Source organism: Peromyscus californicus, unplaced genomic scaffold (genome assembly GCF_007827085.1).
Source record: "Peromyscus californicus insignis strain IS unplaced genomic scaffold, ASM782708v3 Scaffold_12__1_contigs__length_115047231, whole genome shotgun sequence".
Classification (NCBI taxonomy): Eukaryota; Metazoa; Chordata; class Mammalia; order Rodentia; family Cricetidae; genus Peromyscus; species Peromyscus californicus.
Window position 1 is genome coordinate 40,726,067 of NW_026294413.1, and position 13,144 is coordinate 40,739,210.

The window sequence follows — 13,144 nt, forward strand, 5'->3', positions numbered from 1 at the left end:
AATGTTCATTCTTGTTCACTTCCTTGCATTAAGTAACCTAATAAAATTTCAGTTTCCTGCTGTAATGAATTATAACTTAAGAAACATGTCATGTTCCTTATATCAAAAAAACTGATTGCTGAATGACATTTTTCTGACTTAAAATTTTGTTTAATAGATAATGCCACATTCCAATAGCTTTATTATTAGCAGTGGGAAAAAAGCTTTAGCATACTCTAAAATAATGCTAATATAAATGCAAATAAATTTTAGTGAATTATAAATCTTATATTATATTGTAAAATTATATAATTATATGGAATCTACTATGTTCATTAATAAAAATGGCATATATGATGATAGAATTAATTGATAATGTAGTTTGCTTCCTGGTTATGATTTTAAGCTATGCATACTTATCTTTAAATTAAGATACATGCATTTTTACATAAAAAGACATAAAAATGGATAAATATTACATGCCAGTGATACTTTAACACAGTAATTTAAATTCTCCTTTTTTGTAAATTTGAGACATAGATCAAAATAAAAGTTCTTCAAGGTAGACTAATAATTGATAATATAAAAAGGCTTTCTCTTTCAACCCTAGCTGTGTTAACATGGCTAATTATAACTTCAATAGCCTATTTAACAATTAATTACAATCCAGTGTTATTTTGTTTTCAGTAATGACTAGAGTACTCCCTTAAGCTTTGCACATAAAACTAAGTGAGTAAATATTTGACAATAAATGAGGTTAAGTTATACATGACATATTGCAGCATTTTATTACAAAGGAATTATTTCAAACAATGTATATTCAATAGAATAATTGGGAAGAATAAAATTAAAAAAAATAATTAAATAAGATGGATACGTACTAGATAAAAATTGAAATAAAATGTGAAAAAATAAGGCATTAATTGTAAGTAATCAAAATTATGTTTTATTTCCATATGTTACATTTTAGCCCAGAAGTATTTTATAGCATTTCATAACAAGTTACCTTCATCATGTATCGATGATAAAAGCAAAACCAGAGATATGTCATGTATGCCTATACTGTCTGAGGACTCCCAAAAAAGAAAGAAATTCCTAAAGAAAAACATTTGAGTATCAGGCAAAAGAACAAAGGAGGTGTTTAATGTGAATGAACTGTTGAAGAAGCAAGCTGTCCAAGCTGTGACCTGAAGAATGTGTAAGAGGGGTGGAGGAAGAATGAGAACTGAGCAAGGAGGAGCAAGACATACACACACACACACACACACACACACACACACACACACACACACACACCCCTACATGTGTGTGTGTGTATGTATGTATGTATATGGACTATATTTATATAATATATATCTAATATATATATATATATATTAGACTGAATAAATTTTACATTATGATATGACCACAAGCCTATAGGAGCCGGGGAATGGAATGTGATGCTTTGAAAGAGAATGCCTCATGTAGGATCATATGTTTGATTTCTTGGTCCCAGTTGGTGGAATGGTTTGAGAAGGATTATGAAGTATGGTCTTGAAGGAAGTGTGACACTGGAGGTGACCTTTGAGGTTAACAAGCCCACATGATTCACAGTTAGGTCTCTCCGTCTTTCACTGTGGATCAGGATATACGCTCTCTACTATTGTTCCAGGGCCATCCTCCCGTCTGTTGCCGTGATTCCTGCCATGATAGTCATGCACTCTGATCCTCTCAAGCTTTAGTTGTCCCCAAGGTGGTTTTTTTTTCATTGTTTATTAACATAGTGTTAGAAAAATGACTAAGACAGGATCTGGTTGAAAATACTCCTCAGACAAGTTTTGATAATAGATTCTCATAACCATTGGCCACCAGGATGTATTCTTATAGTAGGAGATCATTAGGAGAGACCCATCATGTATAGCAAGCAGAAATCCTGAAGGAAGAAAGCCTTCAAATGCTGGAGAACAAACTAAATTTCTTCGTCTCATAAGTTATCCAGGAAACAAGGGATCGCTATACCTTCTTACTATCTTTTCTCTCTATTATGTTATTAAAATCTAGACCATTTTGTTTTCTTTTTCATCATATATCTTAACATCCTATCTAACCTATTCTTAACTCACTCTTTTTCTTTCTTTTCCTATTACATAATTTTTATCAGACTAGAGAAATAAAATATCAGTCTCCAAACAATTTAATAACATAGAGGATCTTCCTCAAAATAGTGGAAACACACTCATTTTGCACATTGGCATAAGTTGTTTATTTTAACATTCAAGAAAAATGTATTTTAAGTTAATTTGTATCAATATGTTACTATTGCCTCTTTTGTGGGCTTTCAAAATTTTAATTGTATTAATAAAACAGCACACTACAATTCTAAATATTTTTCTGGACTCAGGTAGAGGAACTCTCTGCAGGGGACAAATATTGCATATGGAGAACTTTGAACACATGACAGATTGCTGGTGGTTGCTTATGGTGATGGCAGTGTGTTGTCAAATGAACAAACAAGTATGTTGCAGGTCTGTTTCTGAAGTTCCTCCAAAATTTTAATGCGAAATGTTTCTGTTACTGGTAGGACATGGGAGGGTAAAACAGAAAGATTTGAGTCAACAGTCATGTCAGATGGGAGAGAACCAAACTCTATCATCTCAGTGAGGGAACAACTTGGAGGTGCACACATGTCCCTCATGTGAGAGGTTTTCCCAGCTGCTCAAGGTTTACATTAGGGAGGAACTGCTGTTTGAGACAAGTGGCTGGCCTTTCAGCTCTGCCAGACTTTTCTTTTTCTTTTGATACAGTAGCTTCATCCTTATAAACAAACAAACAAAAAAAGAGTAATGAAAGAAACAAATTATTTGACAAAAGAATAAATATTGTCCAAACCCCCACCTCCTTTTTGCTTAAGGAATTGGTCATGAAAACTCCAAGAGGTTGCTTTATGAGTTTATAGTTTACAAGAACAGGTCATTGTAAAACAAGTCAGAATTGACTCAGGTTGACTGGCTAGTAAAGTAAATGTGCTTCATCGCAGCATGCAGTATTAAGGTGCCTCTTAGTCTCAGGTAGTATCTCAAACCTCACTTTTCCAGAAATGAAGAACTGTTTTGAACCTGATCTGAGATGCTATGCACAAAGTATCTCAGTTATTCTAGTCTTGACCAGGAAAAATATTATTACTAATTACATAATATCTATACTCTTAGTATTTTGGCAAGAGGTATTGAGAGGAAATAAGAAGTGGAATTATATTGCACAGAGGTTTGATGCAATACTGTAATGATTGAAATTGGTATAACTGAGAAGTCTTTGTTGGCATTTAGCTAAATCTCAAGACTTAGGCCCAGAATCATCCTATGCTTACTGAAGATTGTGGTTCACAAAAATGTCTTTCTACAAGTCTGTGGGACCCATATCATCATGTCAGTTTGCACCAGTTACATGAAGTTTCTTGGAAGCCTCAAAATATTTAAAGGTATCTTTCTTTGTTATATATAGTTCTTGATACAAACATATTTTCTGCTTTCTATGGGTAAAATTAAAAGATTGTCTGTTTACCTTTATTGGTGAATTATGATTTCCAATTATCTAAAGAGGATATTAAGTAATTTTGAAACTTATAATGATACAACAAAAGCAGAATTTTAAGAGCTATTCATCAAAGTCACAAAAATACTGTATGTGTTCCTGTGACAATATGTTACATTTAAAAGTGATGTCCTCACATATGAAATGAAACTGATTTGGAATTCCACGAAGGATCTATAAATGAAAACAAAGAACAAATAGAATGCAACTCAAAGTCATTGTCTTAAATGAGAAAAATAAAGAAACTGGTGGTGGATAATCTGGGACTGGAAACAGATGTTTACATAAGAAATGATAGCAGGGGACTAACTCATTGTCTCAGATGAGTAGTTGAAGGGCTTTGATGGTACATTCTGAAAGGACTACCTTACAAGGGGAAGAGGTCATCTCTTCATTTAAGCAAATACAAAAAAAAATAAACAAAAAACAAGGACTTGAATAAACATAGCCCATTCAAAGGAACCACAGGAAAAGATTTTGAATATCAGTATGAGTTGATCAAAGATTTCTGAACAAGTTTCAGTGTGATATTTTTTTACTTGGGTGAATTTCAAAAGAACTGCTATCACATCCTAAAGAAACATAGGTTGAAACAGTATAGAAATGGGACTATAAGGAAATCTTAACAAAGATAAGGCAAATATACACAGTCAGTAAGGACAATGATAGATTATTTATTTACTGTTGGGTAAATTGGCTAATATGTTATGAACATAATTGTTCAGTTCCAGAAACTTACTATTGGTATAATGCATGTAAATGTATGTAGAAAAATTACTTAAATTTATGGAAATGTTATTTTAACATATTTTATTATGTGTTAGCTATGTTTAAAAATGCTTATTTTTAATTTTGAGTACATCCATGGGAGTTAGGGGACTAAGGGGTGATTATGAGTGCAGGTGCCCATAGAGGAAAGAAGAAGGTCTTATATTCCCTGGTGTTGGAGTTGAAAACATTTGCTTGCAGCTAGATATGGGTTCTGGTAATCGGATTTGGTCCTCTGCTAGAGTGGTAGATGCCATCAACCTGTAAGCATTGTTTCCAGTCCCTATGTATTAATTCTTAACAAATTAAATAATGTATATTAACTCATATTTGCTGATATCAGTATCTAAAGATTTTAATAGTCAATAGAATAAGAAAGATAGATGATATATAAATAAATATACATATGTAGATACATAGACATGACGTACATATTTCAATGATGAGGATGGAATTCAATGTCTTGCACTTGCTTAGGGACTTTCTTCACCTCTCAGATACATCTCCAACACTAGGTGATAGTTTTATTAATAACATATGCTGAAATTAAAATATCCTACTATCTGAAGCATTTCTATACTTTATTATTTTTAGAAATAGCCCATAGTCTCTTGTTTCTGACTCTAGGAGAGATTTATCATATTATTTCTTTTGCTTAGCATCCATTTTTAATGCCAGCAAAGAATGGGACCAGTAGTCATCTATATAGAAGAAAACTTTGGTAAATACTATATAGCTGAATTTATTATCTATTGAAATAGGGGAGAAATATGTTTATTCTGAAAAGAATCACTAAGCACAGCAGACATTTGATCCTAAATAGGAATGTGGAAAGGGTGATTCATGTATGAGGATGTATTCAGGGCAAGAGTTGACGCTGCCAGCTATAGGAATCTGATTAAGTGGATAATATGGACAGAGTGTTAGAATGACTCCATTCCCAAGTTACTCACCAGAAAGGATGAACTCCCCACTAATTGCTTGACTTTTTGAACCATGATCAATGCAATAATTTTAATTTTCAAACATTGAAACTTTAAAACATTTATTACCTCATTTTTACCATAATTAAGGGAAAAATATTTTCAAGCATGAGGTAAATTTACATAACTGATCCTTTTGACTTTTTTTGAAATAACTTGTTTAAAAGAAATCATTCCTTCTTGCATTAATATCTTGTTTTCAGGATTTCAACAAGTTCTGTTCTGGATAGTTTACAGCAATCACCGGTTTCCACTTAATGCAAACGTTGATAAACCTTTCCAGGTTTCTGACCATGCTTCTCTGCTTTACTTTGCTTACTGAATACCCCATGCATTCTAGAATAGAAACTCAGAAAACCTTCCAGTGTTTAGGAAACCAGCAATGAAAACTGAGTCATTCAATTGGATTGTCAAAATGCATACATTTGGCTAAAACAAAATGTAAATGCATATATGGGAGCACAAAATGATTTCAAGTTGCTAGTGGGAGTGGAGAATATTCCAATAATTTCCTAAATACACACACACACACACACACACACACACACACACACACACACACATATATATATAATATATATATATATTATATATATATAACTTTAGATTACCTTTAAAACACAAATATTGTCTAAAAATAAAAATTCAAACATATAAATGTATAGTAAATGAAAGACAGCAATGAGGACTGGGGAGGTAGCTAACAGTGTGGGGTGGTTTGAATGAGAATGCCCTCTCCCCCATATGCTCATAGATATTAATGTTTAATAACAAGGGAGAGGAACTATTTAGTAGGGTTAGGATGTATGGCTTTGTTAGACTGTGTCATTGGCAGTGGACTTTAAGGTTTCAAAGGCTCACACCATGATCAGTGTCTCCCTTTCTCACTGCCTGCTGCCTGGGGATCAGGAGTAAAGTTCTCAGCTACTGCACCAGTACCATGCCTATCTGTTTCCATCATAATGATCATGGACTAACTCTGTAAGACTGTAAGCAAGCCCATGATTAAATGGTTTTTGTTTGTTTGTTTGTTTGTTTTTAAGAGTGACTGTGGTCATGTTGTCTCTTCACAACAATAGGACAGTGATGAAGGCATGTGGAAGACAGCTTTCTGTAAATAGGTGAAGATCTGAGTTCAGATCCCTAGCACCATTGAAAGAAGCCAGGTATGATTACATGTGTAGTTCCAGTGTTGTCAATCAGTGACAGGGAGAACATAGGGGTTGCTAACTAAATGGCAAAGTCTAAGTGGCAGGTTTCTGCTTGAATGAGACACCTTCTCTTAAAGGGATAGCACAAAGAGCAATAGCGGGAAACAGCAACTGTCATCCTCCTGGTGCTATGTATGAGCACACATGTGAGTCCATCTGTACACACAAACCACACATGCGCTATAGACACAGACACATAGAAAACAGTCACACACACACACACACACACACACACACACACACACACACACGCCAAGAATATAAAAAGATAACATACAAAATACTGAATGACCTTACAAAATGAATAATGGAGTTATAAGTACGACACAAATAAAGAATTTAAAAAATGCTAAGCCTTTACCTAATTTTAAAATTATGTATCATCATTTGAACATCGTAGTAAGCTCCTTCATTTTATTTTTAAATTAGTTATTATCTGAAATGACAAGACTTCAGCAGTTTGAATATTATTTAATTGTAATGTACACATATAAACACTTTAATTTTTCCTCAGCTAAAAGAAAGTTTAAATTAAATAAATAAGAAGCAGCATGCCAAATATATATTTCCCAGCAAGCCCAAATCATGACTACAGTTAATTACTGAAAATGTGAAATAAATTTAAAAATGTAAACTACACAAGTCAATATAACATATTCAACATATATACATAAAAATATACATACTGAATATTTTTTAGAGATTTTTCTCTGACTCAGGAACATCTTTCTGTACCACAGAATGTTTTCCATTTTTCTCTCATATTTTGAAGAAAGGCACACCCAATTGCCTAATTCAAAGTTAAGGCAATTCTATGCAGCAGCAAAAGTCTTCAGGGTTGCAAGAAAAATTGTATGGGATGATGTTTCTGCTGTACTGTATTTCATTATCAACTGCTTCTGAGTAAGACATTCCGATTGCCACAGTTCTTACACTGTTCATAGGTTATATTTTCACCTGGTCATCACATTAAAAAGCTATACTTCAGTAAAAAGTGGAAGAGAAAAATCCAAGATACTTTTATGGATCCACACTACCACTCCACAGACATTCCTTATTTTCTAACCATACAAAAAAATATTCAACTAGCATTTGGGAATACTCAGAGTGTAAATAGATGAATCAAATAATTTATAATGATTTACAGAGAAAACTTGATATAAGATAATCAATTTAATATTTATCAATTATGACGTCCAACTATATTCCATTTAATAGTTATATGTATATATATGCACACACATATATATAGATAACAATAAATGATAAAAAGCTACACAGTTGAAAGAGAGCAAGAAAGGTTATATGGAAAGATTTGGAAGGAGGAAAGATAAAGAAGAAATGTAATTATAATCACAAAGAATAAAAGAATTTTTTTTAAAAAAAAAGAGAAGGATCACTCACAAGTGATTAAAATGTTCTTGATGTAGAAAATTTTAAAACTTTCCCCTTAGTGTAATTTGTCACCAGCTTTTCAGAAGGTTAGCAAATCATTGTAGAAATACTTCCGCCTTCCGGGTAGGATACAGATCAATTTCTTAAGAAAATAAACCTCTCTTGTTTTTAAACCAACTAATGGAATTTTGAAAGTGTGTCTTACCATGAGAATTTTTAAGATTCAGATTTTTCTTCCTAATAACTTTAAAACCAGATGACCAGATAAAGAAAATAAGAAAAAAAAAAGTATGTTTGATAGTTTCTCAATGGCTGTCTTCTGAAACCCAAATTTCTTTGAGGAAAGAGAGAAAATTAATGGAACATTAAATAAAAACTTATGTCTTGATGTAGGAAAGGGAGAAAGTTAGAGACCAATCAAATTCAATGAGAGGCCTTCAGGAAGATGCTGTAGCCTGCCCGTAATACTGAGGGTCACAACTATCCATCAAATGATATGATGGTAGCAGATAGAGAACAAAAGAGGACAAATGAAAATGCTTGGCTCATTTCCTTGAGACCCAGGGTAATTCAATGTGGAATAGCTGGGGAAAAGGTGATAATTTAGTATTGGTCTCTAAAATCGCAAAGAAGCATTTACTAGCATGGTCTAACCACATTAAAATACCATCCTGTTCACAGTGTTCACATATGTTGGGAATGGAAGAAACATTATGTAAATTGAGTCAGTTTGAAGGGCAGAAAATGTCTCCTCTCTTTCTTTGGAGATTCAACCTTTTAGTAGAAGTGTAGGAAAATAAATTGTTGCTCCTGACATCCCACTCCAAAAATATGTGGCTGGCAATTAGAGGAAGGGACAATAGAACTAACTTTAGAGTTAAACATTCATCTGGAAAATGAAAAACGGAAGAAAAGGATTTAAAGAAGACCAATTAAAAATAAAGCTTGAGAGAACATGCTAATTCTATAGTAGAGAAAATTTGAAAAGGTTTGTTTCCATGGCCAATACTGAAAGCATAAACATTTACAACCGTCAAAGCACAGGTTAGAACAGCATCTCATGTTAGCAGACATACAAATTCCTCCTAGGTCCCCAAGATCACAGCTTTGAAAAAACTAAATTGTCACATCAGTGGAAGCTTCACTTCAGAAATCCTTTGACTCATTTTTCCAGAAGAGACACATGGGAAAAAGAGAAAAAGGTTTTTTTTTTTGGTTTATGTTGTTTTCGAGGACCCTCTCACACGCTGAAGAGGCTTCAGGTCAAGAAGCTGCGCCACGCCTTTGTGTTAATTTAGCTTTAGGGTTGTCCTGTGTGAACTGAAATACAGAGAAAGAATCAGAAAGTTGAACCTGGTGCTGGGTAAAATGAGTTTTACACAATAGAGTTTACCTCACTGGAGAGAACTGATTTACTCATAAGCCTGGGTCCTTGACCTAAGGTGTGGATGCCAAGTATAAGACAAACAAATAGAGAAATCAAACGTAAAGAGCTTTAAATAGGCATGTACTTATGCAAACTGAAGAATACTTCAGTTAGATTAGAGATATCCATGTTTGATTTTTTAAATTACTAAATAATTATATTTGTACATATGTATATATGAGAGATATAAAAGTGACCTAATATATTTATCTATTATGGAATAATTAACATCTCTATCACTTAAAATTACCTATTATCATGTGATGGGAATACAGAATATCTAAAACTACAGTTTAATAATTTTAAAGTATAATTTCTACATTTGAAAACTAAGAAGTGTTTTACATTTTATCCTTTTTTATTAATTTTTTTGTTTATTTTACATACCAACCACAGTTTCCCCTCCCTCCTCTCCTCCTGTTCCCTCCCTACAGATGCTTTCTATGGTCCTCATCCACTCCTCAGAAAGGGTAAGGCTTCCCATGGGAGTCAACAAAGCATGGTGTGTCAACTTGAGGCAGGACCAAGCTCCTCTCCCTGCATCAAGGCTGAGTGAGCCATCCCACAATAGGGAAAAGGTTCCAAAAAGACAGCTGATGTGCCAGGAACAAATCCTGGTCCCACTGCTAGCCCCCCTCCCCCACCCCCCCCCACCCCTCCACCCCCACCAACAGATCAAGTTACACAACTGTCATCAACAAGCAGAGAATCTAGGTCGGTCCCACAAAGACGCCGCTGTGGGTCTAGTCTTTGCTCTCTCATGAGCTCTGGTCAGCTATCTATGTGGGTTTCCCCCACCGATCTGAAACCCTTGCTCATATAGTCCCTCCTCCCTCTCTTCAAATTGACTCCCAGAGCTCAGCCCAGTGATTGACTGTGAGTCTCTGCATCTGCTTCTATCAATTACTGGGTGAAGATTCTATGATGACAATTAGGGTAGTCATCAGTTTCATTATAGTAGAAGGCCAGTTCAAGTACCCTCTCCTCTATTTCTAGAAGTCTTAGCTGGGGTCATGCTTATGGATTCCTGGGAGTCTCCTTGGCACCAGGTTTCTCCCTAACCCCATAATGGCCCCTTCTATCAAGATATCTCTTTCATTGTTCTCCCTCTGTCTGTCCCCCAACTCAACCACCTCAATCTCTCATGTTCCCCAATGCACTACCCTCCAACAATGCCCTCCCCCCGCCACCCCTGGTTTACCCAAGAGATCTCATCTATTTACCCTTCCTGGAGCTATCTATGTGTCCCTCTTAGGGTCTACCTTGTTACCTAGCTTCTCAGGGGCTCTAGATGGTAGCTTGTTTATTGTTTGTTTTACATTTAATACCACTTATGCTTGAGTCCATATCGTTTTTGTCTTTCTGTGTCTGGGTTACCTCACTTTTTGATATTTTCTAGTTCCATCCATTTGCCTGAAAATTTCATGATGCCTTTGTATTTTTTACAGCTGAGTAATACTCCATTCTGTAAATGTACCACATTTTCTTTATCCACTCTTTGGTTGAGGTGTACCTAGGTTGTTTCCAGGTTCTGGCTATTACAAATAATGCTACTATGAACATAGTTGAGCAAGTGTCCTTGTGGTATGATTGAACATCATGGGTTATATGCCCAAAAGTGCTATCATTGAGCCTAGAGGTAGATTGATTCTGAATTTCCCGAGAAGTTGCCATACTGATTTCCAATGTGGCTTAGCCATTCTGACAGGTGGAAGATGGTATCTCAGAGTCATTTGATCTGCATTTCCCTAATAGCTAAGTATGTTGAACAATTCTTTTAATGTATCTTGGTCATTTGAGATCCTTCATTTGAGAATTCTCTGTGTAGGTCTGTACCCTTTTTAATTAGATTATTTGGTATTTTGATATCTACCTTCTTGAGTTCTTTATGTATTTTGGAATTCATTCCTCTGTCAGATGTGGGCTTGGTGGAGATCTTTTTCATTTCTGTAGGCTGCTGTTTTGTCTTATTAACAGTATCCTTTGTCTTATAGAAGCTTTTCAGTGTCAGGAGGTCCCATTTATTAATTGTCTATCTCAGTGTCTGTGCTAATTCTGTTATATTCAAGAAGTAGTCATTTGTGCCAATGCATTCAGTGCTACTTCCTACATCCTCTTCTTTCAGGTTCAGTGTAACTTGATTTATGTTGAGGTCTTTGATGACCTTGGGCTTAAGTTTTGTGTAGGGTGATAGATATGGATCTATTCGCATTCTTCTATATGATGCCATCCAATTATGCCAGCACCATTTGTTGAAGATGCTGTCTTTTTTTCTATTGTTTATTTTTGGGTTCTTTGTGAAAAATCAGGTAGTTGTATGTGGGTGGCCTTATGTCAGTGTCTTTGATTCGATTTCATTGATTAGCATGTCTGTTTTTATGCCAATACTAAACTGTTTTTATTACTATAGCCCTATAGTAGAACATGAAGTCAGGGTTGGTGATACCTCCAGAAGTTCCTTTATTGTATAGGATTGCTTTAGCTATCCTGTTTTGTTGTTGTTGTTGTTGTTTTGTTTTGTTTTTCCTTATGAAGTTTAGTATTGCTCTTTCAAGGTCTGTGAAGAATTGTGTTGGGATTTTGACGGAGATTGAATTGAACCTGTAGATTGCTTTTGTTACTATATTAATCCTGCCTACCCAAGAACATGGGAGATCTTTCCATTTTCTGATATCTTCCTCAATTTCTTTCTTCAAAGACTTAAAGTAGATCTTGTAGGCTACAGAGTCCAGTGGATGGTGGCAGTGGTAGAGTGGCCTGCCCTCAGGTCTCTCACCTGCTGGCCAGCTGCTAGGGGATGCAGCAGAGTGTAGAAATTCCCGCAGAAATGGGGGAAGGGTCCAGATGTCTTGGATAAGATGGGATGTAGGGAGCATGGGATGTGTTCTGGGGCTTAGGGCCTAGAGATTGGGGAAGTTCGGCTTGGAGACCAGTTACTCTCCTCTTCTTCCCAATAGGAGCAGAAGGTACTTCTGCCTCTAGGAGCTGCTGATGTTGAGGGGGTGGTTGTCCAAGGGCATGATGATGGGTTCAGTGGTTTTGAGTGGTGGAGTGGATCTTGTAGGTTACAGTGTACAATGGGTGGTAGTAGTGGTAGAATGGTCTGGCCACAGGAATCTTACTGACTGGCTAGCTGCTATAAATTTTATCCGTTAAGATAAAAATATGACTAAATATAATCCCACCAAAGAAAGGAATAACTTAGTGATATAATCTTTCTTCATGAGGGATCCCTGCATATTAATAAAAATTTGTAAGATGCTGGCAAGATTTATATTTATTCATATTTTTACAAATTAAAAATAGTCACATATTTTCTCTTTTCATCACTTTTTAAAAAATTATATTTCCACAAGGTAGCAAAAAATCTATAGTAAAAGTCAGAGGCTACAGGAATTGGTGGATTTATTTCAATTACTTTATGGTTTATACAAATGAAATGGATAGAGCTGTTCTTAACCTTCCTATTTGTGACTTGGCCTCTGGAAGAGTGAAATATATTAATAAATATTAATGTATTTGATGGTCTTGAAATGACACTGGACATAGTGGCTATGACAAAATATCCTGATCACAATATCTCAGGGTCTAAAGTGAAGGATGTCAACGAGTTGTTCATCTTGAAGTGTCATTGTCTCTCACTATGATTACACATTGTTGAGTCGGGGTGACACTGATAACTGTGACTGAAAATCTGACTGGAAATGGTGAAACTATTTCTTGAAAAAGGACTCTCAAAAGAGGGAACTTTTGTTCAGTTGTCATTATATATCCATTTCTTAGCCTACTTTAACACATTTGGACAAAAT